The following is a 25,181-nucleotide window of genomic DNA, read 5'->3' as shown; positions in this document are numbered from 1 at the left end:
TTTTTTTTCCCCATTGTTGTTGAAACGCATCTCGTTCTGTGGCCCAGGCTGTAGTACAGTGGTGCGATGAGGGTTCACTGCAACCTCTAACTCCTGGGATCAAGGGATCGTCCCGTCTAGGCCTCTCAAAGTGCTCGAATTACATGCGGGTGCCTTTTCATGCGTGGCCTACGCCTACGGTTCTTGACCCTTCTGAACTTCAAATTTACCCTTGTTTAATTGAGAGATAATAATAGTGATACCTACCTCTAGGATAGCTGTGAGAATTAGATGAGGAAAATAAACAGCTCTATCCAGCTGATTGAACAGAACTTTCCAAAGGCAGCTAAGTCAGGTCCAGGTGATCCAGTCAATATTTGTTGATGCCTTTTACATGACAGGCAGAAAAAGCATTTGTGATGCACACAACTTTGTTCAAGAAAGCTTGAATATCTGTCCAACTGCGGACTTAGAATAGGGTACATCAGCTGGGTCAAGGGCCCTGATTTATTACAGTTGCTACCCTTAAATCTTATCTGGTGATGGAATTCACTATGTATAGTGGCATATACCCTTTATTCAGAATTGGAGAATATTCCAAGCAGCAGTGCGACAGGTCAACACTCTGATCCTTAGGCACCAGCATCCTACATGGGAGGACTGTGCTCCTCGAAAACTGAGGGTCACTGTCCCCTTTTGTCCATCCTCCAAACAACATTTCTCTGAGGCCTCAACTCTCAAGCCTAAGAATGTATGTTGTGAGTCTAGGGAGAGCCTGAAGCCAGAGGATTAGTGGAATCAAATTTCCCTTCTTCCTATAACTCCAAAAAAGAGCTTCCTCCATAAATCTTCATGCCTTTTCAATCTACTTAGTTCTCTCAAGCAGTGAGGTTGGTAATTTTAGGATTCTTTTTTTGGGAAGAAGAGGTGATTAATTTATACTTTCTACACCCACAGCTGTTTCAAACATGGACCTCAGGAAAGTGATGGTCCAGGATGATTCATACAACCTATTATTCTTAAAATTATGAGCCTGGGATCATATACTGTGAGATAAGAACAAACTTTTAAAGTTAATGGATGCTTCTGAGTTCCCTACTTAGAATTGAGAATTGACACTGGGGACCTAATAGCAGAAACACCTTCCACTGAGTTAGCCAAGTCAGAACCTCATTGTCATTGTGGACTTTTTTCTGTCACTCACCTGACTGACACATAGCATAAACCACCAAGTGATGCCCATGCTACCCAGGTAGTAACCGTCCTGAATCTGATTACTTCTGTCCACCACTTGTCTCTATTATCTTCATGTAGAGTGTAAACCAGAGTCAGCCTAGATTATTGCAATAGTGGTCTCTTGCTAACTCAAGGTCTCTTGCTTTCAGCCTTGCCTCTTATTCCTTTCTCTCCAATCAGTATTTCCATTTTTCCACAAGCCTTTATGAAAAGCTAAATCAAGTCATACTTCTCCATGAAAACTCATTAATGATTTCCTGATTGTCCTCCAGGTAATACTGAAACTCCTTAATGTGGCACACAAGGCTTTCCTGATCTGGCCACCTTGTTTACCGCTCCAATCTTATTTCTTGCCACTCCTCTCTTTTATAGATACTTTCTCCCCTCCCTAGCCTGCCCTTTTGGTCCTTGCCACTTTTCTCCTATATACAATGGATACTGCTCAAACTGTAGCACTTTCAGTTCTCGGAGGTGGAGGTTTTGTGTTCTCTTTTTCCTCGAGACTGCTGCACCTGCCTCTGTCTGGAACATTTCTTGCACTACATCACCTATCCTCCTCAACTCTTAAAGATACATTACATTTCATTTTAGATGGCTTCTTCTAGGAAACCTCCCCTGATGATTCCAGGACGCTTATTTTTACCCCCAAGAGAGCTGTTATGATCTCCTCAGAATTCCCCATTTACTTGTTTATTTTCACCGAAGCTTGTAGGCAGTGCCTAGTACAATTCCTGTTACACGGTAGGCACTCAATACATAACTGTCAAATGAATTAGTGCCTGAACAAGTGAATTCTATAACCCTATAAGAGGCACATCAGTGCAGGATAAAGAACACAGATACAACTTGTTTTGAAAACGATTCAGATAAAGCTGCCTCCGCAATGTATTTGTGTCTGATGATTGGGTGTGTGCCTAAAAAATCCAACATGTGTTCAGTGACAGCTTTTACTGCAGAAGTGCAGGCACTGAGAGGCTGTGCAGTAGCCTCGCTGTCGCCATAGCAACCTAGAAGAGGGAAAGGCTGATGATTTAGTGTTTAGATGCCTCTTAGCTCTGTACTTTTGGAACCTAAGCCTGTTTTCCCACTGTTCTAAAAGGCAAGTTTTACCAATGATAATATCTACGCTGCCTTGATTTCATTCAAGTGTTTCTCATGTCATTAGGAGAAATGTCGTGTAACATTTGGATTATACCATCAAAGAGATATAATCTAATACAGAATATGGTCTCCTTTCCCCTGCTTTAAAATAGTCTTATGCATAATTTTCATTTTTTTACTTAAAGACATATTTTATGATCTTATTTTATCATCTCGTGGCTTCTTTAAAAATTAATGTATTTCTGGCTTTTGGAAAATATCAGTTGCTTCAGGATTGAACCTTGAAAGATTATAAATAATATACCTGTCCAGGCCTGGCAAAGCACAGGAGAAACAGTGTATTGTAGACTGGGAAGGAAGGTAATGTCTTTATATAATTATTCCCCCAAATCCAGGATAAGTTATTTGATTGTTTAAATGAAATTTGTAATTAAATGATTCCTACCTTTCTTATGCACACAACTTTATATTTTCAGAACTCTTTCACATATTCAATTTTATCTGAGCCTCACAAAAATCCTGTGAGATACATGTGGCCAATCTCTGAGACCAGATAACTGAAAAAGCACAGATTTTTATTAATAGGAATCCCCCAGACTGCAGACTTCACAGAGAAGACAATAAAATGCACTGCCGAAAAGAAAACGCCTGCACCAAACAACCCAGACACATCACGGTTCCTCACATCCACTCTTCCTCGCATCTCACCTGTGTATGCTGGGGGCTTTCTTGGGCTCAATCAGGGCTGACAAAGCACCATCTCCTAATCCTATCAGCTGTGTGAGCAAGTGCTGCCGTCTCTCTCGGTGACCTGATGTTGGGTGATCTGCACAGCAACAAGGAGCAGCTGACGTGCTTCACCACACGTCATGAAGGAAAGAAACTGCATTCTGGGGCATCGTGGGATTTTTGTGTGTGTGTGTGTGGTGGGGTGGGGTGGAGACCCATATTTTTCTTACCAGGGAGAGAGCTGCCTGTTTTCCGATAAGAGCATGTGTGAGTGATCAACCCTCCTCCCTGGTTTTTTTTTTTTTTTTTTTTTTGGAGACAGAGTCTCGCTCTGTCGCCCAGGCTGGAGTGCAGTGCAGTGTGATCTCAGCTCACTGCAACCTCCGCCTCCTGGGTTCAAGCGATTCCCCTGCCTTAGCCTCCTGAGTAGCCGGGACTACAGGCACGTGCCACCACATCAGCTAATTTTTGTTATTTTTAGTAGAGATGGGGAGTTTCACCATGTTGGTCAGGGTGGTCTCCAACTCCTGACCATGTGATCCACCCACCTCGGCCTCCCAAAGTGCTAGGATTACAGGTGTGAGCCACCGCACCCAGTCCAATCCTCCTCTTAATGTATGTGTGTTATTGTTATGATATGGTTGAGGTACTTTGGTGTTGTAGAACTGAAATGACTAGAATTGCACAAGATCACTCCCCCAGAAGGGGGCCTAGAGGGTGCTTGGGGCAGAGAGGGTAGTGGGTAACCTGAGGCAGGGCATGCTTGAACATTCATTCATTGGGCTCAGAGTGTGTCAATTATCTCTGCCTGACAAATGAGTGTTCAGTCAGAGTGTTCTCTCAGTGAAGAACAGAAATTAAGGGCAAGTCTAGGGGAAGAGGCAGAGGTTGGGGGCTTGGAACGCTGAAGAATGATAAGGGTCTAATCCTCTGCTTGCCTTATGGGGTAGCAGACATGAGAGAGCCTCCCCCAAAATGGCTTTTTGTTTGTGGCCTTTGGTTCATCTTTGAAAATAGGGTTTGAAAATAGGGTTGGATACTCATCAAAAACACAGGCATGGTGACTGCATTAAACAAAATGGGGACACATGGTTGGACAAGTAGGTGTATACTTATTAGGACAATGAATCAGAATGACTGAAACTAAGAGGCTCTGGAAAGTATGCGTGTAAAGGTTGCCATCTAAGTAGGGGAAACTGAGACTTGACATTTACCTCGTGAAATGCTTCATATGATTGAACAATTTGTTGGTCTCGCAGATGTACAGAAAAGGTAAAGTTATCTGTAAGACATGAAAAGGAAAGCCTAAATCCAGTAGTTGGATTCTAGGGCTAATAGAGAAGCACCTTCCTTCCCCAAGAAACCAGAAGGTGTGGGAAAAGCAGCTGAAAGTTGCCTGAACCCAGCAGGGTGGCTATAGAGAGAGGATGCTTCTCAGACATGCCAGGCACAGAGCAGATATACAGGCTGGAGGCTCTGAGGGGTTCACTCAGCATCCATAGCAGTCTAGGCTTAGAAAAAAAATTGTAATCTGGGTTCCCAGAAAGCAGATCAGTGGTAGATTTGAGTTACATTAAAAACAGTGTGTTCTCCATAATATACTTTATTTCCATGATTTTTTATTTGTTGCTTCCATTTTCTAGTAAACATCTTAAAAAATAACTTTGTCTTTATTTCTGCTAAGAAAATGAGAGCAGGAGCAAAAGAGTAAGATTGTGTCTCTTCTCAAAGAGCAAGAACACTACTGCCAAATGGAGCCGAGCGCCCCCAGAGGCCAACCAACTACAGCAGGGAATGGTTGGGCTGTTGGTGTGGGGGTCACTTGTGCAGTTGTAGAGCTGAGGATAGTTTTGATTGCTGCTTTATTCCCACTTCCTAGGTTATTCCTGTGAACCACTTTTCTTTACACCTGAAATCTTGTGACCTTGTGAGTAAAGCTAGCCTTTGCTGTGTACTCCCAGCTCCGCTCTAATCCACTGCAGAAGAATTTGTAGGAAAATAAACCTAGAATTTGGGAATCTGGCCTGTGTCGTTTCATTCGCCCATGTGTCCTCTTTAGCTACTTCTGCTAATCAAGAGAAAAAATATGCCTTTTTGAAATGATAACTATTTTTTTCTTAAAAAAAAAACTAAACCATGTTATCAAAATTTTAGAAAAGAAAAAGAATACTCATTATCTCATTGCCTTAACATCAATTATCCATATTCCTTCTGTTAGCAGTTTCATGTATTTACTTACAGGCTTATCTACTGTGCATCAAAACCAGCATGTTAAAATAAGAATGAAATTCTAAGTGACATATGGTGAGTGAAGTTACTACTCCCCTCTGTCTTTTCTCTGATTATCAGGGACTGATCTGAGATACAGGGATCTCGGGCCTTCTTATCACTACTGACAAACAGCTGAGGCTGCTGCAGGAAGCCTGGATGTTTCAGGATGATTTCCCAGATATCTGGTCCTGATGGAGACCTGACCCATCTGAAGCTTCAGAAAAAGTTGCTGGTGGGGAATTAGCAAAGCTAAGGCTGGAGAAATGACCTTAACTCAGAGACTGGTAGAAAAGCACTTGTGTCCCTTTCTAATCAGAAGCCCAGCTACTAGCTTGCCATAATGTGAAGCTAATTCAGGGAAGCACAGAAAAGTGAAATGAGTTTCCCAAGTCTGGAAAAAGATCTGTGATGAGAAAATGTAGTTTAATAAAGAACATGAATTCTTGAGTCTCATAGGCCTGGAGTGGAGACTTTTTTTTTTTTTTTTTTTTGGCCTCTGACAGTGCTACTCCAGGCAAGTTATTTAATCCCTCTAGGACTCAACATTCAGTATATGCACATTAGTTAAAAAGGAAAGAAGAACCAGTTGCACTAGTTAATGTCTTTGGGCAAATTAACTTTTCTGTGCCTCATTTTCACACCTAGAAAATAAACTTAATAACAGTAATAACAGTTCATAATGCAGTTATAGGGGTTATACTAGAACACACGCAAAGCCTAGCGTTTATATCTGGCACATGATTAGAGCTTAATAGATATCCTCTGTCCCTCAGGATCAAACAACTCCAGCCACCACTGCTGCTTCCTGCTTGCTTGTTTCACACTCGCCTCATCCTAAAAACTTTCATCTTAATTTTTATTAAAGGGAAGCAATAAGTTTTCTCTCGATGACTTATGGCATATAAAGAAGGACACTGAATTTCTCATTAGAAAAGATATTGCCAGGACTTTTCCTCCAGAAAGTAGAGTAGAAGACATGATGAATGCACTGACACCTATCACTCATTCATTCATTCATTCATCCATCACTTCTTACTTCATTCCTATTCTGAGCCATGCACTGCCTCAGCCACTAGTTCCAGAGTATTCAAAGATGAACAATGATTTCTGCCCCAAGTATCTCAAAGGTCTAATAGAGATAATGGGCATGACCATCAGATGGTAAACTACTCAGTGTGTTTGCATGAGATCGGGACACACAGAGGGCTTGCCAGTATCTAAATTAGACTGGGGTCTGAGATGTTCTGGGGTGAGTTTTAAGATGAATTTTGAAGCATTGAATACATCCTATTATAATCTGGTTTCTTCAGAGTTCCTTTCTCTTTATTGTTCCTCTCCTCTCTTCCTCCTCCTCTTCTTTCTCTTCCCCCTCTTTTTTTTTTCTTCTCTCTCTCCCTTTTCCCCCCCTACTTTGAGATACTTCTGCCACAATCCAAGCCCCAAGGATTGATGCAGAGGAAAACAGCTTTTGGGCTTCCCCTTGAGTCTTTACTGCCTGGATGTAACCTTCTAGAAGAAAGAGATTTTTCTCAAATCTTGATCACCTAGGACAGCATCAAGACAATACCTGGTGTTTTGTTAATTAGCAATAGTTGACATTTTAAGAACACCATGTTATACTGCCACCTACGGGTTTGTTCGTGAAATTTTCTTTTGACAGGTAAAGTCTCGACCTGAAACGTAGTAAGGGTTAATCTCAGGGCTATTTCAGAAAACTTTCAAAATATATGGCTATACAAAACTGGATGTCAATAAACAGAATATTATTTAGTGGGTATGAAATAATGAGCAGGTGCTTTGATAGACAATAGTTCCAAACTCATTTCTTCTGTTTACCTGCTGAACCACTTTAGGCAAGCTAGGTAACATCTCTGTATCTTGGTATTCTTATTAGTAAAATACATGCGTGGTTCTACTTCATAGGTCTATTTTGAGGATTAAATTCTATAACACTCGTAATAAGCCCAGCATAGTCTCTTGTACAAACTGGGGATTTAACAATAGATTTCTTGCTCTCCTTTCTTCTGTGCTTCCTCAATTCACAATGACCCAGAGGAAGATAAACTACATAATTCCATTTCAGCCGAACAGTCAGGTAAATCTTCCAAAACAATAATGATAAATGATATTCATATGGTCACTACATTATCTATTCCTAGGCATCTACGTTATTTTTTTTTTAAATAATAAACTTTGTGTTTTTGAGTAGTTTTAGGTTTACAAAAAAATTAAGGAAAAGTTAGAGAGAGTTCCTATATACCCCTTACTGAGATCTATCCCAATCTGCCTGATTAGTTAGGTATGATTATACTCTGGCTTTTGAAGAGGTGTAAATAAGTGCCCATCAAATGGGCCTATATCTCCCATCTTTCCCTACCCTTTGCCTGCCTACTACCTTTGGATTTGTCTCCAAAGTCTTCTCTGTCTCCCATGGTGGATTCAATGCCAAGACTCCTATAAGTTTCCCAAAAGTCTTAACAGCACTGCCTCTCCTATGACCTGAAGCTGAGCACAGTGGGAAAACCCCACAACCCTGTGAATGAATGACGCTGTATGTTCCTGCTTTTCACCTGCAGTAGGCCTCAGTGCTGCCTGGCAATCATTTTGGGCTTCTAGTGAGTGTTCTCTCCTATTCTCCACAATGTCTATTTTAAATCTCCTCCATACTTCAAACCTACCAGCCTACCACCCCTGCCCTCGTGTTGTACAGATGGCCATTTCTCCCGATTGACAGACAAAAATAGGAGGCATTAAGAGAACTCTCTCAATCTCCTGCCTCCAAACCTGTAAATTCACCTGCCTCCACCTCACCCTTCCCATTTCTGGTTCTTTAGGATGGAAGTTGTGTTTCTTCCTATACAAGGAAAAGTCATTTACTTGAGCTCTGGATCCCATTCTTTCCCACCTCTTAAGGCATATTATCCTATCAGTTAGTCCCTCATAGGATTATTGAGAATATCAGAGGAGTTAATAACCACAAAGAACATGGAAGAGCACCCTGCACACACTAAGCACTCCATGAATATTAGCTATTTTTTTGATAACTTTAATCCATTTTTTCTCCTGTACATTTCATATATGCATTTAAACATGCCAAAAACTCCCAATGAAATAAATGATGTGCCAAAGTTCTCATATATTTCTAGTACAACCTGATTTCTTATCCCCATTCACCACCAAACATCTGAAAAAGTTACTTGTCTACGGTATACGTCTCAAACCTCCCTGCTCCTTGAACCAATTCACTCCACTCATGTACCCACTACTCTACCAAATAGCTCTTGCCCAAAGTCACAAATTCTTCCATTTGGTTTAATCTGATGGCTAGTTTTGATCTTAATCTTGCCTTCTCATCAGGCTTTGGCATAGTGAAATATTCCTACATTTTTGAAAAGCATTTTCGTTTTTTCTGGAACATCGCCCTCCTGATCTTCCCCTACTTCTTGGTATCTGTTCAGCTAGTTTCTTAAATGTTGCTTTTGCTCACTTTCAAGCCCTCACCCTTTTATTCTTTCATCCATCCTTCCCTCCTGGGGTAATATCTTTCTTTCCAATTGCTTCAATTGCTTTTATAGGCAAATCTTATAGAAATTATATAAGTGCATATCTCTATTCCATGATTATCCCATAGTGTATTTGGATATCTCAATTTTATATCTCACAGCGTCCATAAACTCACTACATTCCAAATTGAATTCATTGTACTTCCTCTAAAAGCTGATTTTACGTCTGTGTTCCCTGAGTTGATAAATGATATCATCATGAAGACCCTGACACCTGGGTGACAGTTTTAACTTTTCTGTCTCCCCTTAACCATTACAACTAATTGGAACTGAAGTCCTATCTGTTCTACTTCCTAATTATCTTTAAAATGTGTTCATTTATCTACCACCTCTTCCTGTCTAGATTTCTAATCTACCCCCCAGACTTGTCCTGTTCAGTTCATTTTCGAACAGTGGCCACAATGTTCTCTTTAAAGTGCAGATCTGATCATTCCTTCCCCACCCCATCTCCCTAGCCCCACATGAAATCTTTCAATGCTCACTACCGGTCTCAAGATAAACTTCATCCACTAATGCTTAGCTTACAAGATCCCTCATGATTTAATCCTTGCATTCCACCTTTGACCTTCACAAATGTTCCCTCTACCTTGAATACACCAATCTTCAACCTCCATCTCCCAGCACCATCTAGTTCCTTTTGCCTTTCGGGTATATTCACTGGATAATTTGATTTGTCAGTCATGGAATTTGCTCCTGTGTTGAGTGTGAAATAGGATAAAATTATTTTTGGCTTTGAAAATACTTTTTGGGGAACTATATGGGTGTATTGTATAATGGAAAGATAAAGTTACATTAAAGCTATGATGAACATAGAAGCTGTGTTTGCTTTTGAGCTTGTAACATGAGTTGAATAGCAATTCAAAAGAATTTTTAAGCGACCAAGTGAAATAATGACTTCCAAATTGGCATAACTTGAAAAGCTTCTGCCAAAGAAAATACATACATTTCATCCTATGTATTATAAAATATTAATCTTAGCTTCATTATTTTAATGGACTCATTTCTCTTGAGTGAGAATTCAAAGAATACTCTTTGAAAAAGTATCCCCATGATTCCTTGTTATAGTTTTTCCTCCTGCTTTCTTCTATCACTTATTTGACTTTTTGTATTAAAATAGAAAACAATTCTAAGAATTTATTTTACAAAGGACACTGTCATTTATATTTTCACATATTCATATGGTTGCACTGCTATATTTTTCTTGTTCTAACAAACTCAGGATAATGTGTAGTTTTGAATTTATATATGATCTAGGCTGGGCGCAGTGGCTCATGCCTGTAATCCCAGCATTTTGGGAGGCCGAGATGGGCGGATCATTTGAGGTCAGGAGTTTGATACCAGCCTGGCCAACACGGGGAAACCCCATCTCTACTAAAAACATAAAAAATTAGCCAGGCGTGGTGGCACGTGCCTGTAATCTCAGCTACTCTGGAGGCTGAGGCAGGAGAATTGCTTGAACCCAGGAAGCGGAGGTTGCAGTGAGCCGAGATCAGCCACTGCACTCCAGACTGGGTAACAGAGCGAGACTCCATCTCAAAAAAAAAAAAAATTATACACCATCTAGGTAGACCTATTTGTAAACTTGAAAATGGTTACTTTGGCAAGAGAGTATTAGAAAACTTCATACTGCAAACCTGCTTTAAATATACTTTGAGAGTAGCCAATTTCCTAATGCTTGAGACACTAAGTATAGAACTGTAAGTTTGTTAAAACCAATGTGCTTATATCTCCCTTAGTGAACACCTGGAATTTGTGCATATATTTTTTTCTGCCTACACTAATGTCAGCAGTCCTCTCCGCAGAGTTCTAAATTCAGAAATACCTCTATAGGAATAGAAATGTTGAGTATGGGGAATAGATATAGAATTAAGAAACTTCTGTTTGTCATTTTTGCCTTTTGATTATGTAACATATATCTGAAAATATTATCTTAAAATGTGAAGATTATTCATAGCTAAAAACCAGGAAATGAAGCAAACAATAATTGGGCAAGTTTCCTAATGCTCATTTAAGAATTGCCTTACAGACTTACACTTTTACTAATTGTAAATCCTACCCCTTGAATTCCAGGCTTTTTATATGTAAGTGATGTTATTTATACAATAAATATTAATTGAACCCTTGCTGTGTACCAAGAACTCTCGTGAATGTTGGGAGACATTTAAGTAGTTTGCTTTGGCAGTACAAATAGGTGTGATGTCATATTTTGGAATAAGCAGTGTTTGAACTGCTATATGGCCATGGAAAATAAAGGCAGAATAATGAGCTTCACCCAAATACTATTATTAATTTTAAATAATAAAATAAAGTATTATTTTGACTCTTAAGGTAAACCCATGACTCATTTAATATTAATATAGAGAAATTATATTTCTAGCTTTAAACTATATTTTAAGATAAACTAAGAACAAAAACACATAAAGACATTACAAAAGAATCCTATTTATTAATACAGGACAAGATACAGGTGTATCTTTTTCTTTCTAATTAAGAAATATGGTTAAATGAAAATTAAGCATCTCTTTTTTTCTCCCTTGGTTGAATCATTTGAATCTTTTCCACAGAGTACCGCTGTTTTTATAAACATTGAAAACTAAGTAGACATACAAAATTTTCTTAGTGATAGAAAATGTACTTATTTCTTCACTATTTTGCCACAGTGACTCTATTATTGCACTTTATTATTGACCAGTCACTGTCCCATAATTTAAAAATATAGCAAAAGATCATTTACGGAGGTGGTTTGAGCAGAAAATTCTAAGCTTTTTTTTTCCCTTTCCTTTTAAATCAGAAAGAATATGACACTCCTTTAACACCAAGGCTTTCTGGTAGTCTTTTGCCCAAAGGAAATTTGTTTGTTCTAGAGAGCTTTAATTTAAAAAGGCTGACAGCAGGTCTGTAGTTATATACTTCTGGCATTGGGCCTTCCATAGAAATGCACATTAAATATTCAACTCCTTTCTTAAGCATTCTATTCCTGTAACCTGACTTCATCCTTTTCTTTCCACTGTTGCCACTGAAACTGGAAATGACTGCAGAATACAAATCATATGATAAATATTTGGGAATTTGTCTTTGTAGTTTTTCAGAACCACTGCCAAACTTCTTGCCTAGAGAGCTGTGTGAGGCTTTTCAATCTGAAACCTTTGAGCAATCCCCTTCTGTAGCCAACTGGGAAGCATCCACATGTTTTAATTGCAGCAGTCCTTCAAAACGTTTAATAAACATTTCATGTGCTTTGACTCCATATTTTTCTAAGGGTGTTCATTTGTTGGCCATATATTTATACTCAATAATTTCAAACACTGGGATGCATCTTCTTTATGGAGATGCTCAAATGTGATGCACATGGTTTGAATAGCATTAGCATAAATGGTCTCTTTCCCTAAAATGTTTATCACAATACTGTCTGATCCTACTGAAAGACACTACCTGTGGGTTCGTTCTTCATTCACCAGTAAGCTACTAAGTGCACCATACAAGGTCCCTTTCTTGATCCTGTTGAAGGTACTGTAGCAAATCACATTGTCCTTCCGGAAGACAGTGCCAGATCTAATATCTTAACTAAGAATAGGATGGGTAGGACAAGTTTTAGGCTAATTAAGCATGCTCAGGAGGCTCTGGATTCTCACTTTTAGGTCTTTTGTGATTTTCTCACTGACCTTACTTTTAAGTTGAGGCACTAATATGTATAAAGGAGGAAATATATAAAGGAGGGTTTTGCCTGTCCTATTTTTCTGCTATAATGAATGCATTCCATCTGCTTCCTTTGGTGGTGTTAAAGTTTCTTCTACAAACTTCTCAATTCACGAAGACAAACTGGGGATGTTCAATATAAGTTATAAGGAGAAATAAGTGTGGCAAAAATGTAAACAAAGCCAGTGTTTTAAATATGTTTAAACGTGTTCATAGTTGGTAGCTCTTGAAATGACTAAGACAAGGTATGTGAATGAAGGACCTTCCCTGCTTGAGTAGGTCAGAAGCTTCTCTCTTCATTTAGATATTGGGGCCAATGCTTTCATCCATTAAATCAATATGCTTGCTATTTACATCCACTCTAAGCTTGAGACTGTATTAAGAATTATATTCATGGCCGGGCATGGTGGCTCACACCTGTAATCCCAGTACTTTGGAGGGAAAGGTGGGCAGATCACCTGAGGTCAGGCGTCTAAGTCTAGCCTGGCCAACAGGGTGAAACCTCATCTCTATGAAAAATACAAAAATTAGCTGGGCGTGGTGGCAAGCGCCTGTAATCCCAGCTACCTGGGAGGCTGAGGCAGGAGAATCGCTTGAACTGGAGAGGCGGAGATTGCAGTGAGCAGAGATTGTGCCACACTGCATTCTAGCCTGGGAGACAGAGCGAGACTCTGTCTCAAAAAAATAAAATAAAATAAAATAAAATAAAACCTTCTGCATTCACCTGCTTGGCCTCTTTGAAACTCAATAATCAAACATTTTTAAAAGTGATATCACTCACATATAACTTATATATCATTTCAAGGATATTAGCATTTGTGGTTTTGGACTCTTGTGTTTTCCAATAATGATGAAAAAGAACTGGGCTTGCTGAACAGTGGTCATTGGAACTGTGCAATGATTTTTCCAGTAATGTGGCTCAGCTTACATTTACTTTCAGAAAGACAGTCTTGCTCCAATTTCATTCTAAGATGAACTTCTAGTGTGGCAATGTGAGAAAATTAGCCAAAGGGAATTTCTGGTTTAGCCAATGTGCAGGCAATATCAAACAATTTGACAATCTGATGCTTCTTCTTGGCCTCAGCACCTACAAAACTTCTATTCATGATGATCAAATTGAAGTTCTCCAATGTTGCAGGAGTAGGGATTTTTCAAAGCTGATGGCTTTTTGTTGCATTTCACTGCCTAAATGTTTATTTACATTGTTCATTTTTAATGAGAAGCCCATGATGCCATTGACAAAAGCATTATATTTCACATTGGTCCAGTTTGAAGTTTTTCTTTTGTACACAGAGAACAATACATTTTACTCACCACAACTCCATCACCACATTCATAAGAGCTCTTCTGTTCTGCCTGCCGTTTAAAACTCTCCTACAATGAGAGCAATTCAGTTGTTCCCTTCTACTACTGTTTTTCCACTTAGTCTTTTTGTGTGCCTTTCCCCCAAATCTTATAGGTCTTTTGCAGTTTCCTGTAAGTAGGTACACTTTAATGAACTGAGCATTAGTAGGGGAGAATATATATTTACTATTATTAATTAGTTTTAGAAATAGAGGTGGATATTTTTGTAAAATTGTTGCTTAAGGCAGTTTTTAAAATTTACTGGCCAGATCCTAAGTAAATTTATTATGTGCAAATATAAATGTTTCTAGAAAGGAACAAAAATATTTGCCTTTCTATCAACCTTAATATTTATGAGTCAAGCAGCCAATTAGCCCAATAGCACTAATGAAATGACAGTAAAATATTTCTAATTTTGAGCCATCTTCTGACAGTGTCTATTTAGCTTAATTTATTTTAATAGCAAATATCTAGAAATACATCTTTCCACACTGATTTCAAATTTAAAATAAAACTAGAACCATAGTTTTTGTTTACAAATCAAAAGTAAAAGTCCTTTTACTTGTTAACCTAGGAAGGAAGTTGGCTCACAGCAGCTCATAAGTTCTTTAAATTGTTTACATTTCTAGTTTTAATCAATAACTTCCATCAGTACTATGTTGACAAGTTACAAGTTATTTCAACACTTATTTCATTATTTATACATATTGGAGAGTTGAGTTTAAACTTTTGAACTGCGTATTTAACTACGTTAGTATTGTGTCTTATCTCAAATAATAAAAATTGGAGTTCATGACTGTTGTCTGATATCTTAATATTCACACTGGCCATTTTTCAAAGCTAAGGTTTATTTTCTATGGCTCACATGAGAATATATTTCCAAGTGTAGTGTGGCTAGCCTGCCTAACTGTTTACCAGATTACTATCTATCCAAACATAGGGAAACCTTTAATTCAGGCTAAGGAAAAGAATAAAGTGGTTAACAAGAAAATATGGGAGCTGAAAGTAGTAAAAGGCAATATCCTAAATAAAAAACAAACACATCTATTAATTAATACTATTTTCTACTCATTTTATAATGGTAAATAAATATTCTTGACATTTCTCTTTGACTTTATTGTCTACGTTATTTCTTACTAAGCAAATATTTATTGGGTGTTTATTCTGACTCTGGTACCTTTTTTACTTATGACAAATAAAAATGAGGTCCTTATTCCACAGTGAGTAGAGCTGGAAAATACATGAATCGCTGAGTATTATCCAAAAAGATTTTGGAAACATGAATTTGTCCACCTACAAATCCATAGTGGCTTACTCTGGAAATACTAAGAAATTCTCAGTATCATACCCAATAATTATAAGATAAGCAGGAGAAGGTTGAGGTTACAGTGATTAAAAGGAGCAAGGGAAACTAAAATGACCAAAAAGAAGCGAGGATGTTTCCTGAGAAGTCTAAAATTGTAAGGATTCAAATCTGGAAAGGCAAAGGCTGAATAGATTTTGGACAGAAGTGTATGCACCATACAGTGTGTAAACACAGTTATATCACACTTGCCCACTCAGCAAATGCTGGAATATGAGCATGAGAGAATGCCTTTTGACTCCTGAGGAACTTAAGATGAAGTCTGTGGTCTCCAAAGTGCAGAGAAGCTCCCTATCAGGGTGGAGAGCAGTTAAAGAAACTATGGGGCATGGAAAAGAAATGCTACAGTTGCACTTCATAAATAAAAAATAAATATGAGGTTTAATATGTAGAATGATACCTGTAATCTCATTTAGCTTCTAACTGGAGATACCTAGTGTCATCTATGTAAATGCAATGAGAATGAGAGATCCATTCTGCAGGCTTAGACAGGGATGCCCCTCTTTCATTCACAGGGTATTGTAGCAGAGCACAGTTTGCATGTGCCTGGACCATACAGAACAGTTTTAACTCAACAAAATGGAGAAATGACTTTAAAAAGTGCTCAGCAAAGGAAATGCAGGTTGAAGTTAATGTCAATAGTGCAAGAAGAAGCAAACCAGAAAATTATGGAGCTGCCTCTTTTCCCAGTATGAACTCTTCATTAGCAACATTATCAAGTAGAAACCATGGAGAATAAGTCACAGATATTAAATATTAAGAGTATGTGCTCAACAATTCTGTTATTATAGAGATGTGTGATCAAAAATGTTGGTAGAGCTCTGGTCTAGGGTCACATAACATGAAATATCAATATGCATGTTTACCAACTTTATTACCTCCAAGAAATATTTAAAATTGACATCTTCAGTACCTCTGTTAGGTTCTCTTTCCTTCATGCTTTTAACTTCTTTCTCATGCTTACTGTGGAATTTAGATCTCCAGCTTGTCCAAGCTGAGGTCTTTTATCTTCAAATCTCACCTGGATGCTGTTGTCCCAAACCCAAACTAATTTCAAATTATATGTCATTTTTAAAAATTCTCCCCCAATTAGCTCATCATCCCAAATGTATCTATGTTACCATTATTCCTTTAGGAAGTGAGACAGAGAATAACATAGAAGTTAAGACCATTGGATCTAGGCTGCCTAAATTAAAATTTCTGCTCTGCTGTGACTTTGGAAAATTTACATTTCCTCCATGAATTTTAGCTTTCTTATAAAATGGGGTAACTATTGCTACTTACATCAATAAATGCATCTTGAAACTTGGGAAAATCCAGTAAAAGCACACAAAACACTGCACAGAGCAAATTGGCTACTGTTACTTTTTCATCAGCTCTCAAAACCCTGGGGTCATTTTTGACCATCTCATCCATACTTTTTTACCTGCTGTTTCCAGTAAGTCACCAGGTCGTGTCTGCTCCTCTCAAAAACTACTCTCGGTCTAGTCCCACGGCCACTGCTCTCGTCCCACGGCCACCGCCCACTCATCTTTCCAACGTAGGCTAAAGCCAAGAATCTCTGACACGGTCTTCTCTCTGCAGACTCTCCCAGACTCTAACCTGTTTCCACATTGGACTATATCAATCGAATTTTAGTATAGGATTTATCCTGTAGACCCTCTCCTCAAAATTTTTCTTGGGTTCTCTAGTATCTATCAGGATATAATGTAAACCATGCCTTGGGCTTCAATAGCTTTTCAAAATTGGCTTTCTTTTACAAGTTTTCTTGGTTATTCCAGCTTGCCTTCTGTTCCACTTTTCTGAACTCGAGTATAGGTTCCACAAAATTTAGCATTCACTCTCCATTTATTTTCAAATTACATGTTTGTCTTTTATTCCCAACCAGATCAAGATCCTGAAGGTAAAGAAAGTATATGTCTCACTTTCTTTTTGTTCTCCCTAAGACCTGGCCCCAAACACAGTAAACAAATTGTAGATGCACACTGTTGATTAAGACATTGTATGATGTCACAAAGTCACGAATGATATTTAAATGTGTCATTAAGAGAAACCTGGATCCTAAGATATACTCTTGATTTTTGAGGTGGAAATCAAGAAGATAGCTACTTCTTTCTTTAATATGATGTTTAGTTTAATGCCACTGTCAGAGTTTCCACAAATATTGAGTGAATTATATCAAGCACAAAAAATACAAAGGGACATACAACATAGGCTCTCTCAGTCATCTCTTATGTGTGTGGAAGGGTCAGTTTAATAAAAATACAGATAGATACATAGATAGATAGATAGATAGATAGATAGATAGATAGATAGATAGACAGATAGATAGATAGATAGATATCAATAGAATAAAGGCTGCAGTAGGGCTGATTTTGATCAGGACAATAAAAGACATAATGGGTCAATACAAGATAGTTTCTGGGTCAGAATTCACATCATATTTCCTACGTAAAATCTTTCATTTTTATCTCATTACTTGCATAAATATTCCAATTTTGGTTTGTCAGTGCAGTGTGTATAATGGTAATGAATCAATTAGGCTTTGGAAACTGGTCGATAAGTGCATATCTTTGAAAAAATAAATTATAGTTAACATACAACCATGCCAATATTTGATAGAAGTGGGCAATTTTTGTTTCACAATGAAAATATTTCTGGTGGTACTTCATTATTTATTTTAGTCTTTCCTTACCCTTAGTACATTTTTTAAAATGTTAAGTTCTCTTTTTTTTCATTTGCTCATTTTCTAATAATCTATTCAACCCTGACATGTATTTTACAGTGATTTTACTCCTTTTGTCAGCAAAAAACATGTCAATGGTACTTTTTGGCTTTGCTTATTGTTTCGGATGCTATTTCGTACTAAACAGGTTGCAGGTTGTCCTATACTTCTGATTTAAAATTTAAATCGGTGTTAAAATTTAAAAGTATTGTGCAACAGTAAGAACCATAGGTTCAGCTTACTGTGTATGTCCAATTAGTGTTGCTATTACTATTAACAGGACTAATACAAATGTGGTATGATCATTTGATATATTAAGCTAAATAGATAGGTAATGACTAATTTTGCACAATGCTAATTATGATAATTTCTGGCTTCAATAAATCACATACAATATATTTAGGAAAGAAGAAAAAAATTGGAAAGTTTAAGTAAATGAATAAGTTTTATATAATGGCTCCAATTGAGAGGGAAAAATGTCACAAAAGAAGTATGTACTGATTAATGACCTATGACATGGTTTCTCAAAGTGCATTGCCAGAAACTCAGTCCTGTAACATGCTTGGAGAAACAAAAATGCTCCATTATGTGAGGGAGAGTGTAGGTCGTTTTATGAGGTGGGGAAGAACGAGCCTAGGATATATAGAAGAATGAGAGTGTTTTTAAATGAATAAACACACAAATAAATAAATGGAACAAAAACAACAACAAGAAAAGACTAGGAAATGCTCTATACCATATGGCTCAATCCAGATGAAGCTATTAACGGCCCTAAGAAATCCTCCAGTAAAGACACCAATTTGACTACATTTAACTCAGTATTTATCTAACTCATTTAACCACAAATCTATTTTTTTTTTCCTCAGAAAATGTAACACCTGGCAGTCCCAGTGTTAGAAGAAACACACTTTGAGAAAAGCAGGTATTGATTAAGTACCAAAGAGATTAGAAGAGGGAGAGTCTACTTGCAACTGGGAAAAACCATTCTGAAGAAGGACAAATCTGAGTGAGACCTTGAAGCCTGAAGGAAGATGAGCAGGTGAGGCATCCCAAACAGGGAACACTGCGATCGAAAACACAGAAAAGAGACTACTGGGTGTTGGGAGGAATGGTTTGGAAGAACCTGCTAGGGAAGTAGAAGGTACCTGGAGGGCAGAAGAACCATTTCTGATAATAAAACCCTCCTTCTGAGGAAGCAAAAGGTTCCTATAGGGCATAAATGGGGAAATGGCGCTTTAACACTGTGAAATCCATGCCACCAGTGAAGTGATTAGCAAATGACATGTTCTAATTTCCCTTCATCGATATCCTTTTTTAAATGCTTATTTGATGAGGAAAGTTATTGGTTAATTAACACTTGAATGGTCTAGGCCAATGCTGTCCAACAGAAATATAATGAGCCAATTATAAGTCTATAATATAATATACAATGCACTTTTAAACTTCCTACCAGTAACATCAAAAAAGTAAAAAGCAACAAGTAAAATTAATTTAACAATGTATTTTATTTAACATATTCAAAATATTATTTCAGTATGTAATCAATATAAAAATTAAAATTAGTTGACTTTTTTCGGCCAAGCCTTCAACCTCGTTTGTATGTTACACTTACAACACATCTCAGTTCAGGCTAGCCATATTTCAAGTGCTTGATGACCGTGTGCCTTGTACTACCATATTGGACAGCAAAGGTCTACCAGTTAGCATATATCAACTGGGTAAAGCAGAGTTGATTTGGGTAGTTTTCTGATAGCTTTCACCATGATCAAAAGTTTTAAATTATTTAAAATTAAATGGGTAAGGCATACCTGCTTGGCCAGTTTCTGAAATTTATGTTTCGATTTTTTTGGTTGGATTAAAAATAGGCAAATTATAGGGTAAAGGTGAAAAGCTTCACTTTTGACTTCAAATAAGCTAATTAATGTAAATGAATGACCATGAAACTCTCTTTAGTCTATTGAGTTAATGGTCACTGCATTTGTGACACTGAAACAAGAAGGCTCTATTGCAGATTCCAGTTGACTGGTAACAATGTACATGTTCTAAGAAACTATTTTTTAGATTTTTTAAAATTTAAATGATTCCTCCTGCTGGTGCAGTCTCTTCACACTTCATCACATTTCTAAATAAGCAATCATGTAACAAGTGAAGATTTCATGTCCTGAAGGCATTATACCAATACTTACCAAATGCTTCTATTTAAAATACAAAGCAGTTTTATTCACACTTCCCATTTTTGAATCCACTAAGGCCATTTTGGGAGAGGAGAAACTAGAAGCCTGCTGTTCAGTTTTTGTTTTCTACAACTTTTCTTTACTGAGAGCTTGCACGTTTCTTGTTAAGTTTCCAAAGCATATTTAATACACATTAGAATCTGAGTAAATATGGCACATTCTGTAAATGGACGCTCTGGAAAATTGCTGCTTTCAGATGGAGAAGAATACCATGGCAACTGCTGTGCTTCTGAATAGGGAGCTCCACTTGACCAACGTGGATGTGGATTACGAACAGAAAATATCCAACGACGCAACATATTCTTTGAAAGTTCATGGCTTTATTCCTGAGTTTCCGAACCTGGACACTATTAACTTATTGGGCTGGATAATTCTTGTAGTAGGAGCTGTCCTTTGCTTTGTAGGATGTTTAGAAGCTTTTCCAGCCTCCACTCACTCACCAGATGCCAGTAGCAGCTCCCCCTACCCCTGATCCAGGTCATTACAAATAAAAAATGTCTCCAGACATTGCCAGACATCTCCTAGGAGACAAGATCATCAATTGAGAACCACTGCTCATGCCTGTAATCCCAGAAATTTGGGAGGCTGAGCGGGGGGATCACTTGAGGTCAGGAGTTTGAGACCAACCTGGCCAACACGGTGAAACCCTGTCTCCACTAATAATACAAAAATGAGCCAGGCATGGTGATGCATGCCTGCAATCCTTGCTATTTGGGAGGCCAAGGCTTGATCACTTGCATGCCAGTGGTGGGGGTTGGCAGAGGTTGCAGTGAATGGAGATCACACCATTGCACCCCAGCCTAGGCAACAGAGTGAGACTCCACTTCAGAAAAAAAAAAAAAAAAGAAGTCTGGAAAATATATGTTTAAAATTATAGTATGAGCTTTAATCTCAGACTATTAATATATTAATAATAAACTATACTACATTTGCTTTTTAAAAGAACGTGTAGCCTTAGGAAAATGTATTAGATTCATATGAGATTCTCTTGTATCCCACCTTCTCAATCTCAACGATCTTGTTTTAGCTTATCCTCTAATTTAAATATCCCATCTCATTTTTACATGGAATTGGCATACCATAATAAAATGCCAACTTTCATACAAAATTAATTATTACATACAACAGAGTGAAAAGATGTAGCAGCTTGAACTAACTTAGATATATTTCAAGGATGTTTACTAAAATTATTATTATTATTGTTATTATTTATATTTTTGAGACGGAGTCTCCCTCTGTCACCCAGGCTGGAGTGCAGTGGCACGATCTTGGCTTACTGAAACCTCCAGCTCCTGGGTTCACGCCATTTTCCTGCCTCAGCCTCCCGAGTAGCTGGAACTACAGGTGCCCGCCACCACACCCGGCTAATCTTTTGTATTTTTAGTAGAGACGGAGTTTCACCATGTTAGCCAGGATGGTCTTGATCTCCTGACCTCGTGATCTGCCCACCTTGGCCTCCCAAAGTGCTGGGATTACTGATGTGAGCCACTGCACCTGGCCCCTACTAAAGTTATTTTTATAATAACCTGTACTCCCTAAAAATAAACAAGAACAATAAAACACCACTGCTATCAATTTGGTATTTTTCAGTAGTGCCAAAACAAAACAAAAAACCCAGTAATTTGTGTTTTAAATAGTATCTAAAACCTCTCCTACCAATAAAATACTGTATATAAATAAAATACTTCAAAGCAAATTTTACATTTTTTGTTTATTTTTTATTGTTCTGTTGTTGGTGGTTGTTTGAGACAGAGTCTTGCTCTGTTGCCCAGAGTGCAGTGACACTATCACAGCTCATTTTAGCCTTGACCTCTTGGTGTCAAGCAATCCTTCCACCTCAGCATCCCAAAGTGTTGGGATTACAGGCTTTTGTTGTTGTTGTTGATTATTTGTTTTGTTTTTTAAAACCAGACCAGATTAAAAAAACACCTTAGCCCAGCCTATTCATTGTCATATGAAAAATTTGAACAGTTTAAGTAGAAGCATATTCCATATTTTAAATCTTATTAGCTTATTTTAAAATGACAGAAGTCAAGTTCATTCTGTATGTTTTACTGCTTCCTGGGCAACTCTTAGTGAGAGCTGGCGTGATACCACAAGGTTTGTAATTAGAGGAGGCTAATGGACTTTTTGGCAAAAAAGTAGAGTCTTGTCATATTTTCCTTGAAATTAAGCAAACACAAGTCACACTTATTCAAGTTTAGAATAAGGGAGGGAGGTGGGTAAGGAAGAAGAGGCAGAGAGGGAGGGGGGAGAGAGTGAGAGAAAGAAAGGGGGGAGAGAGAGAGAGAGAGAGAGAGAGAGAGAGAGAGAGAGAGAGACTTTTAATAGTGTAGGCATTTCCAGTTAAGGCCTGAGATTTAAAGTGAAAAGCGAGGTGTGGATCTGCCGTCTCCTCGGCTCTCACGTCTTGCTGAACCATTTGTTGCTAGTGTTTTAAGATTCAATTATTTGTACATTAAGATTCTAATTGCACATCAACAACTTCATCTGGCATTTAAAAAAAATTGACCTGTTCTGATGCTAGAGGGAAACTGGCTAGATAACTTAATAGGCAATTTAAAATATTTCAAAGATATTTTAACTATATTACTATGACTTGCTTTCCTTAAAACCTAAACCAACATGTAATATGATTCTTCCACCTTTGTCTGTCTGTATGTATGTGTGCTTTGGAGAGTAGCGGGTAAGGAATGATTTTTGAGGGGATGTTGCCACACAGTTTTCCAACAGGAAAAATGAAACCTGAAAGCATATTATTCATGGTATCACTAAAAATAGCAAAATAGTATCCTGCTATTTCAGATAATTGCTGGCAAAGATAAACATATTTCAGAGTATCTCAGGGTGAACAATGGATGGCAAATGTTTTATTTTCAAACTTGACAGTCCTTCAAAGGAGATTCAGTGAAAAAGATTGGGCTAGTATCTCAAGCTCAATACCTTATAACTTAAAATTCCTCTTAATTTGTATGATGAATATTTTATGAAAATTAGTAAACACAAGTATTTAACTCAATCATGTTAAATTGTACATACAAATAGGTTGAAATTCATCCACATGCCAAATTTTTAAGTGCCTATGAAAGGGGAGACATGGAAAACAGCAAAAATTTTACTAGACTGAAAATTTAGGTTTATTTCTCTGACACTGAATTACTTTAAAAAGCAACTGATCGGCTAGGCGTGACAGCTCGTAATCCCAGCACTTTGGGAGGCTGAGGCGGGTGGATCACAAGGTCAGGAGATCGACACCATCCTGGCTAACACAGTGAAACTCCGTCTCTACTAAAAATACAAAAAATTAGGCGGGCGTGGTGGCAGGGGCCTGTAGTCCCAGCTACTTGGGAGGCTGAGGCAGGAGAATGGCAAGAACCCGGGAGGTGGACCTTGCAGTGAGCCAAGATCGCACAACTGCACTCCAGCCTGGGCGGCAAAGTGAGACTCCATCTCAAAAAAAAAAAAAAAAAAAAAAAAAAGCAACTAATCTATGAGTTTGAAGATATTTATCGTCTCTGCCATAAATACTTGTAAAATCTGATTTAATAGATTACATGTATGAGGTATTATAATAGAAAACATATCAACGTGTTGAAGTTTAGCTGCTAAAGCATCTTATTGTCATTTCTGATTTAATCCTATGTCAGGTTTGGTTCAAACACTGTATGTTTTAATATCTGGAGTGCAAGTAAGAAAAATGTGAATTCACTTATATCAATGAAATGCTTCTTTGGGTTGATTCTTTCCTTTCCCCACTTCTCTTTCCCAGCCTGTCCAAGGAAAATTTCATGCAGCCAGAGGCTATTATTTCATAATAGAGAAGAATGTGTGCATTGATTTTATGGTTCCCATACGATGAACATTTATTTGTGAGTTTAAATAAATGTTTATTCCTTGATTACAATTGTCTTTGTTCAAGTGACATTGACATAACCTGGATCCTAGCTACCTATGTAAAATAAAAAATCCATACATGCGTGAGCAATCGAGGCACTTTAATCTTTCAAAAACCGATGACTGCTCATCAGAGTCACATTTATTTTCAGTATAAATGTAGAGGTTTTAGCAGGCTTAGGTCAAACAAAAAAAGGTCAGTGACGGTAACAGAATTATGAGCAGAACTCTAATAAATTCATTTTCATGATGTAGAAATTAGCTTCTGTTTTATTATTCTGTTATTAGCTGTTTCCAACGTATATGTGTATGTATCCACATACCAAACTGAGTACTAAGCAGTTTAAATTCTACTTTAAAACTTTAACAATTAAACTTTTCATATTTACAAAAAAAGTTTAGAAAAATAAATTTTTAATACTATTACCTTATATATTTTAGCTTTACAAATAATTTTCATGTATACTAGCTCACTGAATTTCCAAATACCTCCTGACCTTTACTGTGATGTTTTCCCTATAAGACTGTTTTGATAAGCTATTGTGTAATAATTTATGTTTTTACGATTACTACTGAATGAAGATATAAATGGTCATTCACGTCTATAATTTATCATTCATTATTGTTTAAACATAAGATCTTTAATTAAATTTTAAATTAAACAGGATTTGCTTTATTTCTGCCAGAATATCAGCTTTTGCCAAACAAGCCTGATACCTTTCTTTCTTTTCTTCCCTCTCTATCTCCCTTTATTTCTTCCATTTATAATAGAATTCTAGGAGGATAATTTAACTGTTTTCTCTAAAGAAATAAGAGGGAAAGAGGGAGGGAGAGGTAGAAATAGAGTTAGAATGGGGGAGGAGGGGGAGAGAGAGAGAGAGAGAGAGAGAGAGAGACTGACTTTGCTTTATGTGGGCATGAAAGGGAACCCTAATATAGAATGGCTCCTCTTTGTGCTAAAGGGATAAAAAATTGGTTCTTTTTAAAAGACAGAGACAACATCTTTCAAATTATGATTTTCTAGATGAAGTTACTTGCTCTTTCTA

At 37.5% G+C, this 25,181-nt stretch overlaps 1 protein-coding gene across 3 annotated transcripts in view; it reads right to left on the bottom strand.

Annotated features, from left to right (window-relative positions):
* SYBU (syntabulin (syntaxin-interacting)) overlaps positions 1-25,181 on the bottom strand; it is a 123,154-nt gene that overhangs the window by 77,339 nt on the left and 20,634 nt on the right. Inside the window, exon 1 of one of the 3 annotated variants that reach the window (XM_011968365.1) lies at positions 3,025-3,238. The exons of the other annotated variants lie outside the window; for them this stretch is intronic. The gene's annotated coding sequence lies outside the window, so the exon portion shown is untranslated. Of the gene's footprint in view, positions 1-3,024; positions 3,239-25,181 lie in introns of those variants that run through there. 3 annotated transcript variants of the gene reach the window in all.

Source organism: Mandrillus leucophaeus, unplaced genomic scaffold, assembly GCF_000951045.1.
Source record: "Mandrillus leucophaeus isolate KB7577 unplaced genomic scaffold, Mleu.le_1.0 Scaffold840, whole genome shotgun sequence".
In the NCBI taxonomy this organism is placed as follows: Eukaryota; Metazoa; Chordata; class Mammalia; order Primates; family Cercopithecidae; genus Mandrillus; species Mandrillus leucophaeus.
Note: the sequence above shows the minus strand (reverse complement) of the source record. Positions and strands in the feature narration are given on the sequence as shown.